Here is a 21,081-nt window from a genome sequence, read left to right on the forward strand (position 1 = left end):
GACAGTTCCTCTGTTTCTCTAAGAACGTGGTGAGGATGGAAGAAACATTTACTGAATTTGGAAAGTACTTGCTCCAACTGTTTCTTATGTGCATATAAAAAGAATTAACAGCTGGTAAATTTCATCTTGTGATCTTTATGTTGGTCAGAATCCAGTCACTTGGAAAACCTTGGAAAGGCTTATCAGTTTCAGATAGCCTGTGATTGAGGAGAGAAGCTTGGATGAGTATCTAGTAGGTTTAGCATGTTACTTATTTTTATTGTCATACGTTGACACACATCTTGCCAGTTGGGGTTTTGCAACCAGCAGGCATTAATCTGCTCTCAAGACTGTACTAGGCTAAAGGAAAAGAAGTCCTGTAAAGGTGGGGTGCGACTCATTGCCATACTTCTAGTGCTTGTTTTGATTTCTGTGCAAGGCTGTTTGGCAGAGTGGCACCTAAGAGGTAAACCCAATGTTTCGAAAAACACTGTATTCAATGCACATGCAGAAATGGTGCGTGCATAACTGGTGCAGGCTGACCATTGCTTCACAGACTCTTTGTGCAGGTTCTGCTGTGGTTGCTGGATTTACTGTAATTTCAATCACAGCAAACTCAGCAAAGGCAAAGACACCATTCAACCACTGTTTGGGATTAAATGAAATTTGGCAGGAACTGCATGTAGTTTTCAAACAAGGTTAGGCCCAGTATTAAAAGCAGATGCTTCACCAAAAAATGACACATTGTGTACCACAAACTTTATGCTTCTTTTTGGCACACCAGCTTGAATTCCAATTTTGCAAGTATTATTTCAAAAAGCATCTCATCAAGCGTTTCACTGAAGGGCAAAGTTTATTTTGCTGATTATGTTTCCATCATCTGATTTGATAGATCTATTTAAGAATGCGGTTAGATGCATTTCACATTGCATTTCATACTACTTATTGAAACTGCAGATTAATTTTAGGCTTGCTGGATGTCCATGACGAGATAAATTTTCTTCTTTCTCCCTTACATTTCACTTTGGATTTTGGAAAATTATATTTTGTTTGCTTTCTTCCTACGTCTTGCTGTCACTGTTGTTGCTCTGACAAAATATCAGAAGTTTGGAAAACATAATAATCAACTTAACATGCTCAGGTATGTAATTCTGATCTGGTGCATCATTTGGCCTGCCCAAAGCAGGAAGGTACTGAAGGCCAAGGTGAAAAAACTCCCACCTGAAAAACACCTGAGAGAAATTGTAGTTGCCAGGAAAGCCCCAGACACATTCCATAGACATGGAAAGACCAGAAATACTGAGCTTATCGATCTTGTAATAAGATTTGTTTCCCTGTCCCTTGCTCAGAGGTTTGTTGAGAGCGGTAATCTCTAACATAAATGCTGAAGAAGTTATGGAGCAGAGTCTGCTTTAGTCTGCAATTATCCTGTTGCAGTAGACCTGCAGAAGTCACTGTCATTTTCATGTTTCCTCCAAAAGGCAGCTTAAAAAGAAGCAAAACCAGCAAAAGGAGGTTCATGTTTATCTACATGATGTGGAACCAGAAACATTGCACAAAAGCATTGATGAGAAATGTACTTTCCTTTCTGCAGCAAAAAACATACATTGTAGGTAGAAAACATTTATGTGATGTGGCAGGCTATGGTGATCTTGTTACACATACACAGAGCTTTCTTAGGTAAAGAGAAATACTGCACTTTTTACAGTAACATCCAGGACCCTCAGAATAGTACATTAACTAATGAAAAAAATCATAACAGTAATGAAGATCATCCTGTGGTTTGAGTACAACAAATAATGCAATAAATGTGTTATGTTATTAAAAGAATACTGCTGTGCTGATGTACTCATCTGCTGCTCTATTGCCATTCACAATATCTAGGTAGGTCCTTACGTGTCTCTGGGCTCTGTAAAACTTCACTCTGTGCAGCGCACACAGTAAAGTATCTGTTGCATGTTAGGAAGCCAGTAATTGACAAGCAAAAGGCTAGTGTAAAAATAATAAAATGAAATGAAAAAACCCCACCCAACAACATAATAAGCAGAGCTGATAGCCAGTGGTGGAAGATACCAATAATTTACTTCTGGTGCTTTACTCTGATATCCCAAAGGGCAAATTTCCAATATTTTCATTAAATGGAGTTAATGCTGGTGAAACCTGCTTATTTGGCAGTTTAGGATTCGGCACAGATTTGAGTGACGGATATATTTTTTGTGTGAGAAGGCTTATTTCCCATATCTGTATGGCACTGGCCATGCCTTCCTCGGCTGCAGCACAATTACACGGGGATGGGCATCCATAGGGACGGTGAAGTCCTGCTCCCTTCCCTGCCCGAAGGTGCAGAGGCAGCCGGGGTGAGGGCACAGGGTACCCCTCTGGGCATGGGGTAAAACAGGGGGGCAGAAGTCTCCTCACGCGGTTCTGAGGAGTGGGCTGGAGAGAAACCAGAAAAATGGGTTCAAAACTTCTTTTACGTGCCCCTAAGCCTTCTGGACTTTCTGCTTGGCATAGCAGACTTAATAAAAATACACACATTTTTTTTTTTTTAGTCTCTTAATGGTGTGACCAGATGAACTAGAAGCTTAAAGACACATTATTGTTGTGCATGGGTTTGTACCCTCTGATGCTGTGTTTTTGTAACTTGTTTTGCTTTCACTGATGAGTGATTTTTTTAAGCCACTTGGAACAGTTTGATTCACAAAACAAAGACAAAAGAAGGCTCCAAAACTGGAAGGAGAATTTGCTGATGATGTAAAACTGATCCTCACAGCCCTGAGGGCTCCACCAGCCCTGACTGCCCCTGCCCAGGACCTAGGCCCTATTCCATTTGTTCATTAGTTACAGTATCTCCTGAGGAGAAAGCAATTTAATTTTATCTTTTTTTCTTTTTTATGAGATGTTTTTGCTTCAGAAAGTCAGTCTACGTGCAGCTGCTGGAGGCTGCTGCTTTTGTTTGGTGAGGACAGGGCCGTGTGTCCTGTGAGGGCAAAGCCGGGCAGTGAGGGACTGCAGCGTTACACAACAGCAATTAATACCCCAGCCCCGGAGCCGTAGGAGGGCATTATGCTTCGCTTCCCAGAATAGCCTTACTAATCTTCACAGGTCCTTAAAAAAAACCCCAAAAACTCTCACAGCTTCAAACTATTTGAATACAGATAAAAAATAATTGACTTGTCAGCTGCGAATATGCAGCTGATCTTAAACGGTACAGTAACTCAAGGTTCAGACAGAATGACCTGAACTTGGCGTTTTGGCTGCCTAGCTCTTACCTGAGCATGATTTCCTGAGCGTGTGGATGCTACGGTGATAGTGATCCAGCCATCCCCCACTGCACGCACGGCTGCGCACATGGAAAGGGCAGATTTCTGTCCTTGCAAAACCCTACGATGAGTGAACTCATCGTCTGTCTTGGAGCGCTGAGGCCTCTACCAAGGGTCTATACACAATAAGCAGTGTCTTGTTTTCAGATTTGCTCCTGAATAATCTCTAAACTCAACCTGACACTAAGAGAATAGCTCAACAGGCTTTATCAGGATTAACAAGTCTGCAAATATAGACGGTCTAGATATTTCAAATCTAGGTGCTTAGGACATTAAGCCACCTTCTGCCCAGCCCCTGTCTTTCAGAATACTACTTAAACCTCATAAGGCAGAGGGAGGAGACACAGGTCGAACAGCAGATTACAACAGCTCAGAATAACTAATCTTGTGTGCTTCCCTCTTTCTCTCTAGCTCCCATTTCAAATATAGCACTGCTTTCTCCACCTTCAGAAACCTAAAGGAGGATTTATTTTGCTCCATTTCGTCTTCCCCCATTTCCTTGCTTTCTTTTTACTTCTGAAGACTTTCAGCTGTTCCTCAAAGGTTGCACATGCGTTATTGAAGAAATACAGAGCTAGCTGTGACACTTACTTTGACACATCTCTAAGGTCTAACATTGGATTTTGGGGCTTGGAGAGAGCTCCAGGTCCCCTACAGGCTATGGCCAGAATCACCAGTTTCCTAAGTAAACAACACTGGCGTTTGTCACGGGGACGGGGGAACCTCTTGGCGAGCAAAGGCTGTTAGATAAGGATGAAGAACGAAGCAGGGAATTAGGAGCTGCAGATTGTTAAGTGGTCTTGTGATAGATGCATACCCACTGTTACATAAAGAGATGAGGCTGTATTAACCAGACTGTTACACAAGGTTCTGCTTTGCCCAGATGAAGAGATTTGGGGACTTAGAAAATACCAGGACCTTTGTGTTAGAGGAGTTGGAAATGCAGAGTCAGCTATGTGATCTGGCTCTCAGGCTTGTAGGCTACCCTGGTAAAACCTGGTGAAATCCAAAATGTTAAGATGACAATTTAATTTCTTTAAAATTAACAACTACCCCCCAACTCCCTGCCATCACTCACAATTTTCTTTTAGGATAACTGGAGAAGCAAAGGAGACAGGGAAATTGCCAAGGCATTGGGCTGGGTCCTGTGCTCAACCTGCAGCATGGCACAGCTTTTTACTTTCAGTAAAAACATGTGCTCGAGGACCTAGCCCTCTGCCATCATCTCCTGGATGGTGGGGTTCAGCTTTCTCCACCCCTTATTTTGAGCCTCTGCCTGTGCTTTTAGGAGCATCTTTCCCAACATAAACCAAAGCAGTAGGCAAGAGAGAAAAAAACTAAAAAACGCAGCCATGACCACATAACACATTTTCCAGCAAATTTCTTGCTGACAACTCAAGCATTTTTTTTTTTTGTTTGACAAACCTAAGAATGTAGCAGGACAAACCTCCAAGAAAAGCACTTTGAAGACATATATGTCTTCTAGTGGAAAAGATGCTCTATTTGGCACATTCTCGCGAGTGCTCCTAGATAATGTTTTTAGGAATTAATATCTCAAGGGGTGTATGCAAGAAGGCTCCCAAAAGTTAACCACACATACTGTCATTCCCTAAACTACTCGGTATTATCAGATAAAGGACCTCAGGGAAGGAAAAAGTTAATACTCTCTGCCTTCTTTACCTAGCAGGCAGTTCTAATTTCTGTAAAAAATGGGAGATTATAAATCATGTTTTGTCACAAGAAAGCAGTTACCAATTTATTGTCATTACATGAGTTTGCTGCCAAGTTAGTTAAAACAGATCATCCAATTTCTGCTGCATTTTTCCTGCAGTTATTCTTTCCAAAGCATGGTTTACCTACATCATTGTCACCAACCCATGTGTGAATCATGATTGCGTAGTTTTGGATGTTTCAAAGCAACACTTAAATGCTAAAGGGGAAAAGAAGAAAATGTAAACCTGGAGTAGCCTCCAATTGCTGTATTCATAATTAATAAGAAAATAAATAGAAAAAAAGACAGTTGCACTTTTACTTAAACTTTCTTTAAATAAAAGCAGCAGATTCCTGAACTGTTTCTCATTGAAAGTACTTTCCCCTTTATCTACATCATAATTTAACAAGTAGTACTTAAAAGTAATTATGATTAATTATACAAAGTTAATCTTCATTGCCTATTCACGTAATGTGACAAAATTACAGTGTTAGCTGGTAATGGTAGTAATATGCTCCAAGCACTTTTTAAGCTCAGTGAAAGCTGCAGAGTGCATGCTAATTTGTTTACACTTAAATGAAATTTTTAGAGAAACCCTACACCTGTTGTTAGAAAAGTGTAGTTGCTTCAGTTTGATGTGCAACATTGGTCACTGAGTAACTGCAGAGGTAACAACTCTAAACTCTTTCTTTTGTTTTATAAACAGTCAGGGAGTGTAGGAACTCAGGTAGCACAACTCAGTGGGAGACTGCGTAGATGACAGATTATTTATAAATAAAATTGAACTTCATCATTCTTTCATATTCCTCCCTTTCTGTACTGACTCACATTGAGTTTTGCTACATTTATTTCTGCAGGACATTCAGTAAAAACGTGTGATACAAATTTAAACCAAATTAAAGAAAAAAACAAAAAACGTTAAGCCAAAGAATCATTTTGTGATTAAGCACTCCAAGTGCTTAATTTTTATTGTCAATAATTTTTGCCACTGATTTCTCTGTATCCAGTGCAGTGCTTCATTTTTTTCTAGGTCTCTTGCACAACGTAGTTGGCATTACAGCTTCATACAGGACCTGCAGGCTGGGCTGTCTTAACCTGTGGAGCTCAGGTGCTGGGTCCTAGTATGAAAGGGGACTCCTGAGAGCCAGCTGCCAAAGCGGTGGTGGACGTAGTACATCTGGCCGTGTACCATGTGCAGAGCGTGCCTTTGATGCTCTGTGGTGTGATGGACCTACTGCCCAAGTGCAGCAAATCTCTACTGCAAACGCAGTGAGCCTGGACACGCTCTGCGCAGATGGCAAGGTGGGGACGCTCCACAGTGCGCTGTGAGTACCGCTGCCCCATCACATAGCGTAGTCCAATCCAGCTAAGCATCAAAACTGCGAGGCGAGGAAAATTCAACTGGCATATTACTTCATAGCACTTGCCACCTACGTGAATATTTTGAAATTCTGTTTTTAAGGAGAAAATTTCTTGGGCATTCCGATTACCCTTTTTGAAATGCAAAAAAAAAAGCCACTGAATTCTGCAATGTTGTAATAGAAATCTGAGACAGACCTCACTTTAATATCCCACGTAAAGAATCAGCCTTCCACACTTGATGGTGCTGTGCCACTACTGGGGAATTACCTCTGGTCTAAAACTTTTAGATCATAACTTGTACCATCAAATCCTACAGTCGAGAATTCAACTGTACTGACATTAAGCAAGTGATGATTTTAATGATACAATGTAGGCTTTTAGCTGGTAATGACACATTATTATAGCATAAGTTAGTACTATCACAGCATTAAGTCCTGTGCCAAACCACTAGAAAACAAAATTAAGATTGTGAAATTGCACCAATAATTGTGGGAAGTCCTTAGAAAGTAATAGATTCCTTTTTGGAATCAGTATATAAAATTGGATGTAAAAAAAGTCTGGAGGTAGTTAAGAAGTAGAACAAAGGCATTCTTTAAAATGGTCTATAAATAAAGTAGTGTTTCATGGAACCAGGTGAAATATTCGTAGAACATAGTTTCTATTCCATGGGATTTTTTATAAGGCTACAGTACCTTTCACAGGCACTTAAGCATACTGACAAAAATTATATAACTACACTCCCTTCAACACAGCAAAGCATAATTTAACCTCCTCTTTATTTACCATAATCAGGCTAGTTACTTTACATTTGAGAATAATTATATGCAACATTACTCCAGATTAAGGACAAACAAATGGTTTGGCTTTGTTGCTTTTGCTGCTTTTGTTGGATTGTGTCTGAAACTAATGGGAAAAGTATTTGTAAATATATATGTCAACTTCAAAATGCCCAAGTATTTCGGGAAGTAAGAGCTGTAGATTTTTGTTACTTCTGACAGAAGAATTCTTTCTGGCTAAGAGATATCTTGATTCTTATTTTCTTCTAGCCCTTGGTTTAGAAACTGATTAATTTTTTGCACACAGGCTTCTATTGCTGACTCTACAATGTGATAGTTATGACTGTCACGAAGAGAAAACAAGTCTTTTAAGCATTTCTTGTTGCGGAGACTAATTAGAGGCAATTGTGAGAGTGAAAAAGGTTCCAAACCAGAAAAAGCAAGAGTTGGACTTCTCTGGGCAAAGTGGTAGTGGTATCCACGTGTGCTGGGACAACACAAGAACCACAGAAAAGGAATAGCATAAACCGTAGCATGTCTTGCCAACCACAATATCAGCTTATACGGCTCTTGGCCCCATAGTGTAGAGTGTAATGCAGATGTTGCTCCTGCAGCCTTACTGGCTTGGTTAAGCTGGCTGGTTAGCGTAAGCTAAGAAAAGCGTACTTACCCAGGGGAATCATTTCAGCCTGAAGACGTCCCAAAAATTATTTGTGCAGCTAGACTTATGTTTGCACAACTATTTGAAGACTTAGGATACAAAAGAGGAAAGTTGCTCAGGAAAGTTTGGGAAAATATTTCTATAATTATCATCCTCTCTCACCCTGCTTTAGGTAACTATTAACTACTGCACCCAATTCTATTCTATTTGGTAATGCTGGCAAACGTGTAAGGATGCAGCAGACAGTCTAGGCAGTCCCTTAGGCAGCCTCACAATTCATATCACAGCAGCTATTCCTGGGCCTGAGGACACATCAGAGCAAGACAGTCTCAGAAAGGAAGCCCAACCGAAGATCAAATTTTCCAGCAAAGGAGAGTTAGCAAAGATGCCCTGAGCCATTATAATTAATCCCGCAAGAGGTGGAAACACTTAATATTTAGGTTCCAGGTAGTGTTTGAAGTAATGCTCACTAGCAGTCATTTTATTTCATCTTTTAACAGCTCTTCATGCCTTCAGTAAGAACGTGGAAGGCAGCTATCACATAGTGCTACGTAACCGTTGCATAGTTGGGCCATATCACTCTTTAACAAAATAATATCTTCAGTAGAATCTCTAGCAACTAATTGCCTCATATTGATGAAAAAATACTTCTCTGTCTCTCACAACTCTTAAGAAGTGGGAAAAAGTGGAGGGAGAAAACAACTGAAAGTCAAATGAAGAACGAGTTACACTAATCATCAAAACATCTCTGAAAGATATTACATCTTTCTGTGAACATTTACACACTTTTCTTGGAGTATGAGATGCAACCACTGCTTTCATAGAGAATTTCATGGCCAAATTATTTGCATTTCCTTCTACTACAATAGCTGAGAAGACCTACTTGGCTAATCCCGTTCATGTCCCTATACCAAGAAAGGATAACACCTATTTATAGCCAGAACACAGAATCAGATGATGAAAAGTCTACCTGAAAATCGGAAGTATAAAGACACAGCAGGATAGTGGGGAAGGAGCTAGGATGAGGAAAAAAGGAATGGTGGTCTGCCTCCCAATACTCGTCAGCATCGTGCTAAGTATGAGTGAAGGCAAACTCTTACTCTTCAGGGAAAAAAGGAAAAAAAAAAGAAAAAAAGAAAAAAAAAAAAGGATGTAGCTTGAGATTTAGTTTACATTCCTGTGTAGAACAAAGTTCTATTGAAGTAACATATTTTTTGCATTTTTTATTATCTCTTCTACATCAAACAGCCTGTTTTAACTTTCTTCTTTAGATTTTAAAATGGATTCCTTTTAAAAATCTTTTTTATAGTTCTAATCTGCATAACGATGTCAGATGAACTCTAGTTTATCACAGAACTACTTTAAATTTTAAATGAAAAAGCACAAACTAGAAAGATGACTAAACATTGACATCAATTGATGGCCCCTTATCTAAAGATTTCTTAAACTCTTTGCTGTGAATTATCCATTTTTCTGCCTCTACCAACTTTATCTCTGCGTAAGAAGTGTTGCAGAAAATACCGTTCTGTGTTGAGGACTATCTAGTGCTGTTAACAGAAAATCCTTGAACTTGCATAATTTTCCTTCAGTGCCACATACCTATTCATCTTCTTTACTCTTCACAGTATATCCTACCTTTTAAAATCCAATTTTCTTACAAAGCAACAGACACTTATTCCTGTAGCTAGGTTCAATTAATGCCAAAATAAGCAATAAGAGAACTACAATAGCAGCATCCCATTTTCAGTACATTGCTTCACATGTTAAATGGCTATGCAAATTTTATCCTTCATGGGTCATAAGAACTCAATCAATCAATCAATCAATCAATCCTTGCAGTGTTCAATTTTTATTTTTAGTGGTTGCCAAACCTATCTGCAAGTCAGTGGATGACAATGATCTGGATTTCTGATGAAGAGAAAGAATATTTTTTAGAGTAAGTGGTAGATAGTAGCAGCGCTGACTGTAGAATGTTTCCTTAGTTCTGTTTAAGAACAATTAACACTTCCAATATATTATGGATGCACCAGATGTAATTTTTCTAGATATGCTCTCTCCTTTAACATTGGTGTAACCACATTTTGAAGGATACAATCTCCTTGAAGTATGATACTTATTCTTACAGAAAAGCAAAGGTACATCAGTATACTTGTCAACTACTGGAGTGTTTTAGATAAACATAACTGTTTCTAATATTCATCAGTAGGCTGCATGAACCAGTACTGCATGACAGTTATGTGTGGACTGAGATGCAGAGGGAATTAAAAAAGCAAGAAGAATTCAACTTACTTCTATGTGGCTACAGCTTTTTCATTTTTGTGTTACAAATAACTTAAGGCTAAAGAAGACCGAGATAATTTTTCCCTAAAATGACCTAATAAAGGGAATCTTTTAAAAAATGAATTCTTTTGCACTTGTATTTTAATAAAAACATTATCTTTGAAGGCTTTCATTGGGAAGCTGTGGCAAAAGATAAACCCACTATTTATTATACTGCCAATGCCATTGTATAAATAATGCTTACAAGTATTAGTGTATGAGTCATGAATAAAATGTTTGCTTAAATGCTACCTCCTGGACTGTTTGTGATAATCTCCAGGAAAGTTAACTTTGCAATTACAGTTCTGAACATTCAGCATCTTTATTTTTCACTGGAGCTAAGAATGATGAACAACGACTTGCAAACTTCACTAGTATATTTATTTATATATGTGTTTTTTTGTTTAATTATTAGCAAAGCATCCAGCAGAGGTCAAGGAAGGGATGAAAAGTCTTGACATAGAACCCCTGTTTTTAAGAAACGTGGAAAAATTAAAGACATCTACATACTTGGTGTATAAGGTAATTTAATTATGAAACCGCTAGTGGTCTGCACAAGAGAGACACCAGAAATGGTTAGCATTTATTTAGTCTGTTCCTGAGAAGAAAGCTCTTAGGACATAGCCTATGTCACTAATCTCCAGTAGAAACAGGCACTGACTGGAAACAGCTTCTATAGATTGAACAGATGCACGCTGTTGAGCCAGAGGTGTGAAGACCCGTACAGTACTGTGCTCTGCCACATATAAACACGCAAGATAACTGAGTCCAAGAAGCCACGCTGCCACAGTGACATTGCCTCTTTGGCGCGGTAAGTCAGTGCAATGCTCTGAGCTTATGTGGTCTGCCTGCTGCTAAGACCAGTGGTACCCTCGATCTCTACGTGACACTGCATTGTGCTGTGAAGATGTACCCCTCCCTGTCCTGCGTCCACTGAGCAGAGTCATTTCCATGAGTGGGGAACTCAACTACTCTATTGTCTCCAACCTAAAGGAATCCAGGGAATGATAAGGTTTGGCTTGCAACTGAATTCCTGTTGGTATTTGTATGGATGACTCGAGTGAAAACAAGCTTTGACTAGGCTTTCAATCTATCACAAATTGTCGAAAAACCCTACCATGCTGCCACAATTCCTTTTTAACTGTTTCCAGTTTAGTGACAAGTTGGGGTTTTTTGGAATGGAAATCCTAAGTAGGAGAAGGATGTCTGTAACAGACTTCCACTGGAAGCAACAAAGCTAACAAGGAGGTAAAATGCGATTCACAACTGTAATTACTGCCTCCCCCTCGCCAAGTCCCATTGTCATCCTATGAGGTTAGTATACCACACCTTACGCGCTGGAGGTTTTAAACTGGGCATATATGAAACACAGAGGAGAAAGTCTATGCACCTTTTAAGAGCATTTTATCATCTTACTCTATGATAGAATATCTCCAAGCATGGATGACCCCAACTTAACTTAAGGAGCATTAGGCTGCTATAATTGGAATTGTAGATTAATCTCAGGCTTATCACTTTAGCACAGCTTTCTGAGCAGATTCCTATTTGTGAGAAAACAGAAGCCTACATAAGAAAAATATATTTTACATTGAGAGCAGAAGACCTTATTAAATGACTTTAGTTTTCCAGAATGAGTTTCTGTAGATTTAGATCAACTGCAAACTAGTCCCCAACTATACGCTTTTATATATAAGCTTCAGCAATAGAAGTCATAACAATTTTAAACTGTAAAAGCCTCGCTATTAAACCATGGTATTGTCTGGCCACAAAAAATTAGATAAGGAAAAATCAGGTCATATATCTATAAAAGTGAGCTAGGGGAAGCACGGGAGAAGGTTCAAGTTTTCTAGTCATCTAGCTAAATAGCACTTCTATATAAAATGTATTATTAAGAGAGCGGAAATAATTTCTGTCAAGAAGTTTTGTATACTTCACCACTCACTGGGATAACGGCTCCTTTATTAGAAAGCAACACCCAGACAAGAATACAATAGCAAAGGAAATAAAATTTTGATCTACAAACCTGAGAAGTTGCTATAGTACTGAAAGAAACTGAACGTAAGCAAAAACTCAAATGACCAAATTATTTCTGAATTCGTGATTTATGCTTCCAACCACTTGCATCCATTAACTTCTGTGCCTCGGAGATGAAAGATTATCATCTGTTTAATATTGCACAGTACCTAGATGTTCTACATAACGTCATGGAAGGATAATGACCCCTTATTTGTACAATCATAGCTACCATTTCAGAGCCTGTACCTAACTAAAAGCACTTTTCAGGATCAAAACCTACATTTCTGCCAAAAACCCTGGGGAGGAGAAAAAGCTGTAGAAGGGGTATAGGACAAAAAGTGAATGTATGGAATAAGGAGATCCTCTTATTTTACTTCATCAATAACATAAAACATTCCTTTCTCCTTCCCCAAGAAGCTGGTCTGTTGCCACTTTTTTTCCAGCTTAACTGCCTAAAAAGCATCACAGCCATGTACTTGAAAAGTGTTGGACTGATGTCTGTCATTTCTAAAAGTATACCTTAAAAATAGTGGTCATTAGTTTTGGTAATAAAGTAAAAATACATAATTGAAGAAAACAGAGTGCTGTTATCAATGTTAGAAAAAGAAACAAAATAATTCAGGCTGTATGGTAACAGAAATGTAATCATTATACTAAACAGAGATTAAAATGCAACCAATCTTTAAATTTCTCTAAAAACTTGTTGTGGGCTTAGGATATAAGTTTTACTTCTTAAATTGTTCCTTTCCACTTTTATTCTGAATAAAAATCTATGTCAGTCTCAAATGTGCCAGATTTAGGGTTTTTTGCCTTGCATCCTTCCCTAGCAGGCTTGATCCTCTCAATACTTAACATACCTTTACAAATGCTCACCGGCTAGTGATGAGCATAAATTTGTGAGCTTTGCTGCATTCTAGCTTGATTCCCAGCTGCTGGGAACTGTTTAATACCCTTTCCTTTACTTCAGTTTTCTGGGGGTTTTTATTCCTCATTTTTCTGTTAGCTTGGAAGCTAATCTACAGGTTGGGTTCTCCTTGCTGTAACCACAGCTCAACTCCACATTACACAGAGGGCTGAAACTTTCAGCAAGCCTAGGTATGAAATACCTGAAAAAATAAAAGGGTATCTATAGGGCCTGGGAGAAGTACTATGCTAAGACACTCCGAGAGGTGTTCAAGGATCACAATCTCTGTCAATGTCCATACATGGGATAGTTTGGAAAAGACCTTAGCCGTGAAGGCTGGCAAATGCATAGATTTGCTCTACTTGAGCGGCCCAGTCCCTGTTTGGCAGATGATGAAGTGCAGGACACACACAGCCTTCTCTGGTGGAGGGACTGCTGCTCCAACCCACCCAGATTGCTGTAATCAAGCGGGCCACCCCTCGTTGGTCTGGTATGTGTGACCCCGAGCATTACAAAATAGAGACATGGGAGAAGACAGTGGGGGAAATGCTTTCTCTTGTATTGGGTATACAGTCAACGTGAGACTGAATTCCTGGCCATTATCCTGTTTTTCCATCCTTTAGCCTTGATTGATCTTGGTTCATCTGAGGAAGATGGGAATGAAGACAGTGATACTGGTTCTTGGTAAAAGAGGAGGTTCAGCCACACAGATGAAGCAGCTGAGATCTTTCAGGATATTTTTCCTGAAAGCCATGCTGAAAAGACAGCATGTTCTCCAGCTGGCAATTCCGGTGCAGCTCCTCCTGCCTTTCTGTCCTCCACACTATACATACTGTCCTTCTATGTTTAAAACACATGTATTAAGTGCCCCCAAGCATCTGCCCTCTTCTTCTTATGGGAAAAGTTGCTTTGCTATCTGGCAACTTGATGGCTTCATATGTGAGAGTGATGACATCCTGCAGAGCAGGGTGACAACTCTGAAACACCAGATAGAGAAACAACAATTAGCACGGGGTTCCCATTTTGGTTTAAGTGTGTTCAGCCACTGCCACAGCAACTCAAGGTGAGCAAATGCACTTTCTGAAACCTGCTTTTATTCCACTCTTCCCACTTTTACATTAATCCAGATTCTGAAGGTCTCACAAATCTACGGAGTGTGTGCTGACAGGCAGTGTCCTGTGACATTCCAGCATTGCAATGAGCGGAGGGCTCAAGGTGGCCAGCTCCAGGACCTTGCAAGCATAAGGCAGCATTCAAGATAGACCTAGAAAACAGCCCACCCTTGTCTGCCACTCTGTCAGTTGTTTCTCTGATGTCTTTTGCCCTCTCCCTCCAAAACCACATGGTCTAACGTCTTCTACATCCAGAGAAAGGTGCTACACAAGTGTCAGATGGCCACAGCTTTGGCCTTGGCTGTACACCTAGGGAAAATATATATATGTATATTGTCTATCTGGGAGCCAGCTACATTACAGAGAGCTGATTGCAATCACAAGCAGTTATTGCAGTAGCAGGGAGGGTAAATTAGAAATACAGCCTGGAGAAGCTGCTTTACCTTTTTATTTGGTAGTCTATGTGGTCTTGTAATTTGGGCACTGTGTATGATCTCCTCATCTGAGTTACATTTTCCTCTCTGCCACAGGTTCAATACAGTACTTGGGACAAATCTGTTTATCTATGCTGCACTTTATCCTTGGTTAAGTGCAGACCATATTTTTGTCTCTGTCTAACATTGCTGTAAAAACTTATTAACTTTGTATTTGAGCATACCAATAGTTTCATATGCTTACATACAAGCACAGGACAAGCAAAGGATAGAAGAATAACAAGTGAACTGCAAATTACATCTCATTTCCAGAATTGTTTCTTGTCATTTTTTAAGTGCCCCTGGAAAGTACTAACAAGTCCTACTCAAAGCCCTCAAAGCACGGTCCCACTTCTTCACCTCTAGCGCACCACAATGGCAACCCTGTCTGCAAAGGCAGTTTTGTGAGTAGAGCACAAAGAAGAGCCTGCAGGCTACAACTTACAAACAAAGCAATAATATGAGATTAAAGAAATAAAGAAAAGAAGGTTTACCTGGTTCAGATCAAAGATATCAAAGACTCGTTTAATGTACAAATCTCCCTGTGGATCCAGCCCTTGCAGACCCAGGAGTTTCTTGAATTCGTGCAGACTTAGTTGCCCAGATGGGCATTCTCTCATAAATTTGCTGTAATAATGGTGCATCTCTGGGGCAGAGCCATCACCTGGTAATGATTCTTGGGCGCCCATGTTACTACGCAGAAAGTGTCTCTTTTTTTCCTATTCACATTTATCTCTCTGAGGTTCGGAGTTTTGCTCATGACCACAACTCTGGCGAATACTGCATTTAAATGGCCACGGTAAACCTCTTACAGCATAAGTTTCTATTTTTATTTAGTGACTATCTATACTCATGTGAGATTACCTTTAATGCCCAGTTCTAAACTAGGTGGGATTTCAGAATGTGGCTAAAGAGAGCCATGCCCAGATTACAGTTCAGGAAAATCCAGACTCTCCCACTACTACAAACATGCATATTAGAAAAAGATAAATGAGGACATCCTCAAAGTGGTTGACTTTGAATTATATGAAAACTGTTATCAACACCTAAAATTCTAATCCTGGATTGACTGTAAGGAACAGCTACAATTTATGCTGTAAATAAGGATGGAAAAGATTGAGGACAAACAGACATGCCCATTATTACGTTCTCTCTGTTGTAGCTGCATTAACCCTTTCTAAAGACAGTGCCCTTTATACTCCTCTTTGAGGCACTTCTTATCATGAATATGCTGCGTGGTATCTTCTGTTTGTGTGCAATTGCACTCTATTTTCCTCCTCTTGGCACGTGTCCCCAGATAAAACACACAGTTTTGGTCACCAGCCTTGTGACAGAACCTGAGCGGAAGAGGAATCTTTTACAGTAACTTCTTTAACAAGAATCAACTCGGTCTGTTAAGTGAATTAAAGCAAGTTTCCTTGCGGCTGGTCAGTGCTGTAGTCCTGCTTTTTATTGCATAGCTTTCAGGTGCTGAATTTCTTCTTCCTCTGTAAGGTCAGGGAAGGGGTTAAGTATCAATAATACTTCTGTACTGATTAGCTTCTATACAAGGAGATGAGCGGCTCAGGAGCATTACTATAGCACAGACCAATTTGGACCTATAAATACCAGTGTAAAACTATAGGATGTTAGAGATGCAGGACCAAGACACTCCCACTCTCTTATCCTTTTCATTTATAATCGCACAGTGAAGTTAAAGAGCATAGACCTGCGAGTGCCTCATGAAAAATGGCAGCTCCCTCCAGCCCAACCGTAAGCCAGAGCACAATCAATATCTTGTAGGATCAGGTCAATTTTTGAGAAGGACTCCCATACTTTTAACAGGCTATGCTACAGCTTTCTCCACAAGGACATCATGAAGATTAATATCATATACTTCCAGATGTGACATATGAGTAAGAAGACTTGAACACTCCTCAAGTGCCCATGAACTTTTGAAGGGTAAACAGGAAGATACAGACATTGCCATCAGTTTAGCCAAAACTGGTTCAGCACGCAAAGCACATACAGCAAACTGGGTGGTTGGTGTGTTGCATTTCCCCCAGAGACCACCTCTGAGCCCTAGAGCTGCTGCGTGATCCCAGTGACTAAGGGAGAGTGGGGACACATCTCGTGCGAGCATCTCTTCTGCAGACAAGTGCCGGCTGGAGCAGTGGGGTGGGTGAAGAGGAGACGTGGACAAGGGAAGTCAAAGGAAATAAGCAGACATACCTCTCGGGTATGTACAGTTTGACAAAAATTCTGAATTTTCTTCTTCAGCCATCATGTCTTACTCTCAAAGCGATGACCAGTCATTGTGTCAAACACCAGAGAAAGAAAAGGCGCCAAGAACATGACTTGAGCAGGCTGCAAACTCTACATGATATGATCAAGTAGGAACTGTCCATCAGTGCTAGTCATCCTTCCTCTTTTATCTCTTCCACTTGGAAAAATGACATCTCGCATCTCTTCATGTGACCTTGTGCAAACGCTGTTCCCAGGATCCAAAATTTGGCAGAGGGAACTTGGGAGTTGCTCACGTCTACTGATCCCTCTCTCCTCCCTCCTATTTTCTCCCACTAAAAACCACACTGCTGCTACTTGCTCCCAAATAGCAAGTCTTGGGGAAGCGCACCCATGGTGACTGAGGCACGTGAGAGACCACTGCACTGACTTTAAGACAGGGCCTTAGAAGTCAGATTTTTGGCTGATTGCATACATTCCAGTAAAAAACTTACAAGAATATGTTACTTTAAAATCATTCTAACTTTAATGCAATACCTGTTTTCAGGATCCCTTTTGTTTAATAACAATAACGAAAATACCTGCAAAAGACAGCAAAAATGCCTGGGGAAAAAGTGATCTGATTTATACTGTTCTCTCACAGCATCCCTCGCTCCTAGGGGACTGGAATACTACATAACAGCTGATATTACACCTGACAAAAAAAGGAAGATAAGTTTTATGGAGCACAAAAAGGCTAAAATTTATAACCCGCTGCATAGTTTGACAACACTTAATGAGCTCACAAACAAAGCATGTGCTGAGATAGTAGAAATTCTACGGAAATCACCTTTTCCTGAAGCCAAAGACAATGCAACATTTCTACTTTCATAAATAAAAATAGAAAAATTCATAACAATGTGGAGCTGAACTGATGAGATCAATATAGCAAAGCCATTTCGAAGAACTCTGAAACAATGGGTATAGACACTAGTTTGTATGTAGGAAGCCCAGTGAAGCAATTCCAAATGAGCTCTCTGTAGCAAACTGAACCAATACTAAAAGATGAAGATAAAATTACAGTATCTATTGAGATCTACATTAGAAATGCCAAGAAGCTTCCTGGAGTCTGTACAATATCCTGGGAATTAAGAAAAAGGTACAAACAGGCAACAGTGGGACTATGTACTCGCACTGAAAATGACAGTCCTGTAATAAAGAAGATTGCTGGTTCAAGGACAAATTGTTGCTAAACTGCATAAACATGGGGCACACAGAAGATGCACACCGCAGGTAAAGCAAAACTGTCTCTGTAGGGAAACATGAGGGGGGGAAAAAAAATCAGATTCATTAATCCTGCTCTGAAAATGGTATAAAAATCTCATCAGTTTTGGAAAGGATGGTGTCATTTAGATTTCTTTAAAAGTGAAAAAGAGGTAGTTTTTTGACAGAGTTTGAAAATAGCAGTTGCTCTTTGTTTTAAAAAGAAACAAACAAACAAACCACTTCACAGCAGGGTGATCAGGAACCACCTTGCTATAAAAAATGACAGAAAAGTAAAATAGTAAAGATGACATTCTCTTTCTCTGGGGTATCACAAAAGTGGCAGTACCTTGGCTGCGGGCAGCAGATACAGATACTGAATCCCTGTGTTGTGAAACAAGGAAGTCACACATCTTTCCACTCTGGTAGATTCAACTGAGTGCTACCTGTTTGAAGTGCAAGACAAAAAAGACAACTGCTAGCGCTTGAAGTGGCAAATGCCAGGTTTTAAATGCATTTGAATAAAAAGCTTATCTACAGTTTTGGTTTTTTTTTTCAATCTAAAAGCTGTGTCATCTTTGCCAATTAACTTTTCGTCTTTTCCTCTTGATTTTTTAATCCACTCTGGCTCACTCCAGCCCCATTCCCTTTTTCTTTCCCCAGCATTTTCTGTGTGCTGTTTGCTCTGAAAAATGCCATTTCTCTCTCCTGTGTGACTCACCTTGTGCTTCCGAACTTTACCCCATCTGCCTTCTATTCCCTTTCTTCCCTGCACTCCACGCTGTCAGATGCTGGGTCCTGCCGGTGCTGAGGGCACAGAGACATCTGCCACTGCTCATTTCAGCTGAAGAGCGGAGCTACGCGAGCAGGACCACAGAAAGCGCCACTGCAGGCATCGCCATGTCCCTGCCTAGCCAGCTGAGCTGGAAGCACGGTGTCCTTCCCCCTGTCCTGCCGTCTCCCTCCGTTAACACCGCTGCCAGCTCCCCACATGCACATGGCTACTCCTCATCTCCAGCCAGCTTCAGAGTCCATTTCTTTCTCTTAAAACCAATGTAACCTACCTCCCAGCTCAAGCAGACCTGGGTGAGGTGTTTTCAGAAGGACTACCTAGGCTGCCCAAATGAGAGTCATCTGCACAGGATACAAAATTGTAAAGAAAGGAGGTTATCCTACATGAAGAGCTGGAATGGCCTATCCTGGTCAGAAAATTTACCCCATGGAGGTTTTAAAATCCCATCTTCTCCCGACAGCCCACCCTACACTTTTCTAAGTATTTGAATGAGTGTTTAACTTCTAAATTCTGCTTTCCTCCTCCTGTATCTTCATCAAACTGGTAGCTTGCTCTTAAAGATTGTTTTCCTCTCCTTCATAAGCCAGAAAGCTTTTGCCCCGATGAGGCAAGTTTCTAGCAGGACACAACCTCCAATCTCTGCCTGAGAGGAGAGGACTCACCAAATTCCTGCTAAGTCAAGCATGGGGATGAGGAAAAGAGATCAGCGCTGCGTTCTGTGGCGTTTTAATCGCAGCATGCACAGCAAAGTGCATGGGAGTATATGTAGAATCGCTTAATTATTCTCTCATTGAAAACACTGATCAAGCGCTGGCACAACTTTGTTCATTCACAATTACATTCCTTGTACGCCTGCTATTATGTTTCTACAAGCAACAAACTTGTTGGGCTTGTGTATAAATTTAAAAGAGAAACAGAAGGCAGTGACCATTTAAAACTACATCTATAGAAACCTATTACGTCTGATTCCATTGTGTACTAGTGCTTATTACTCCTGACACGGAGATTATGAGTGTGGCCCAGTGACATATGTCCTGGTGATGAGATAAGCAATTGTGCTTATCTTAGTTGTGCGCAGTCTAGCCTGGGCTATTTTTGCCATTAAACTAACCACTTACAGATGTGATTTTGTGGGTGTTTTTAGCCACACATGCTACAGTGCACCGATATCTATAAATAACCAGCAGACCACGCATAATGAACTAACAAGTCTTACGCTTCCCACAGAACCATTTGTAGTGCAGTTGTTTTCATTTTAATGATTATGGGAAGTGCTGTGAGATACCGACTTTATGTTTTCCATTTGGAGTTAAAGACTTAACACAATGGGCGCCCACTCCTGAAGCTGTTATTTTCATCAAGGTTTCTACTTGCCAAAAAGATGCATCCTCCTTTGTCAAGAGGAGAAATCAGGAATACTTTATTTTTGTAGCTATTGCAAATTCACTGATTTTCCTGAACTTGGGGTTGGCAGCAGCTTGAGCTGCTCCTTGCCTTGTGAGCATCAGGAAACCGCGAGCGGGACCAACAACCAGGACAGAGAGGCAGTGCAATGACTGTGATGAAACTGTTACTTTTAAGTGGTCTTACTCAAAATGAAGCAAAAGAGTCCTCTTATGCTGGGAAAATCTGAGAGGCCAATGAAATGGTCTGACTGCAACTGGGAGAAAGAAAAGAAACCCCTGAACTTTTGCATGCTGATAATCTGGGGAGGAAGGGACGGAGGGGAACCCCCTGAAATACTTAATTTTGAAATTTTTTTAAATACTTGGTTTTCAACCATCTGTAGCTACCATTAGAATAAATTTATAAAAAGAAATTTAAGTTAATAAGTTATTGTTTCAAAAGTCTCCATAATCTTCACGTTAAGGGTTAATATCTCTGAATTGACCCCCACCCCAATGACATTTTGATGCCACAGGCTGTTTTCATGAAGGATTTCAACTTAGGCAACTTGGATTTTTCCGGTTAATAATGTTACATATAGATCCTTAAACAATTCTAAATCCCAGCTTCCTGTTTTTATCTGCCTATGCAGCACAGCTATTTGGAAGAACTTTGGATAGTAAAGCATCCTTTTTTCTTTTTTTTTTTTCCCCCCTTCTTTTTTTCCCACCAGCTATAAAATCCACCCACTCAAGCATTTTGGAAGAGGGAAAACTGAGCCAATAGAAACATCAGCAAACA

The 21,081-nt window shown here is 40.2% G+C and overlaps 1 protein-coding gene across 1 annotated transcript in view; it reads right to left on the reverse strand.

Annotated features, from left to right (window-relative positions):
* GUCA1C (guanylate cyclase activator 1C) overlaps positions 1-21,081 on the reverse strand; it is a 38,081-nt gene that overhangs the window by 9,413 nt on the left and 7,587 nt on the right. The gene's annotated exons all lie outside the window — the stretch shown is intronic.

The sequence above is a fragment of the Grus americana genome, chromosome 1, assembly GCF_028858705.1.
Source record: "Grus americana isolate bGruAme1 chromosome 1, bGruAme1.mat, whole genome shotgun sequence".
In the NCBI taxonomy this organism is placed as follows: domain Eukaryota; kingdom Metazoa; phylum Chordata; class Aves; order Gruiformes; family Gruidae; genus Grus; species Grus americana.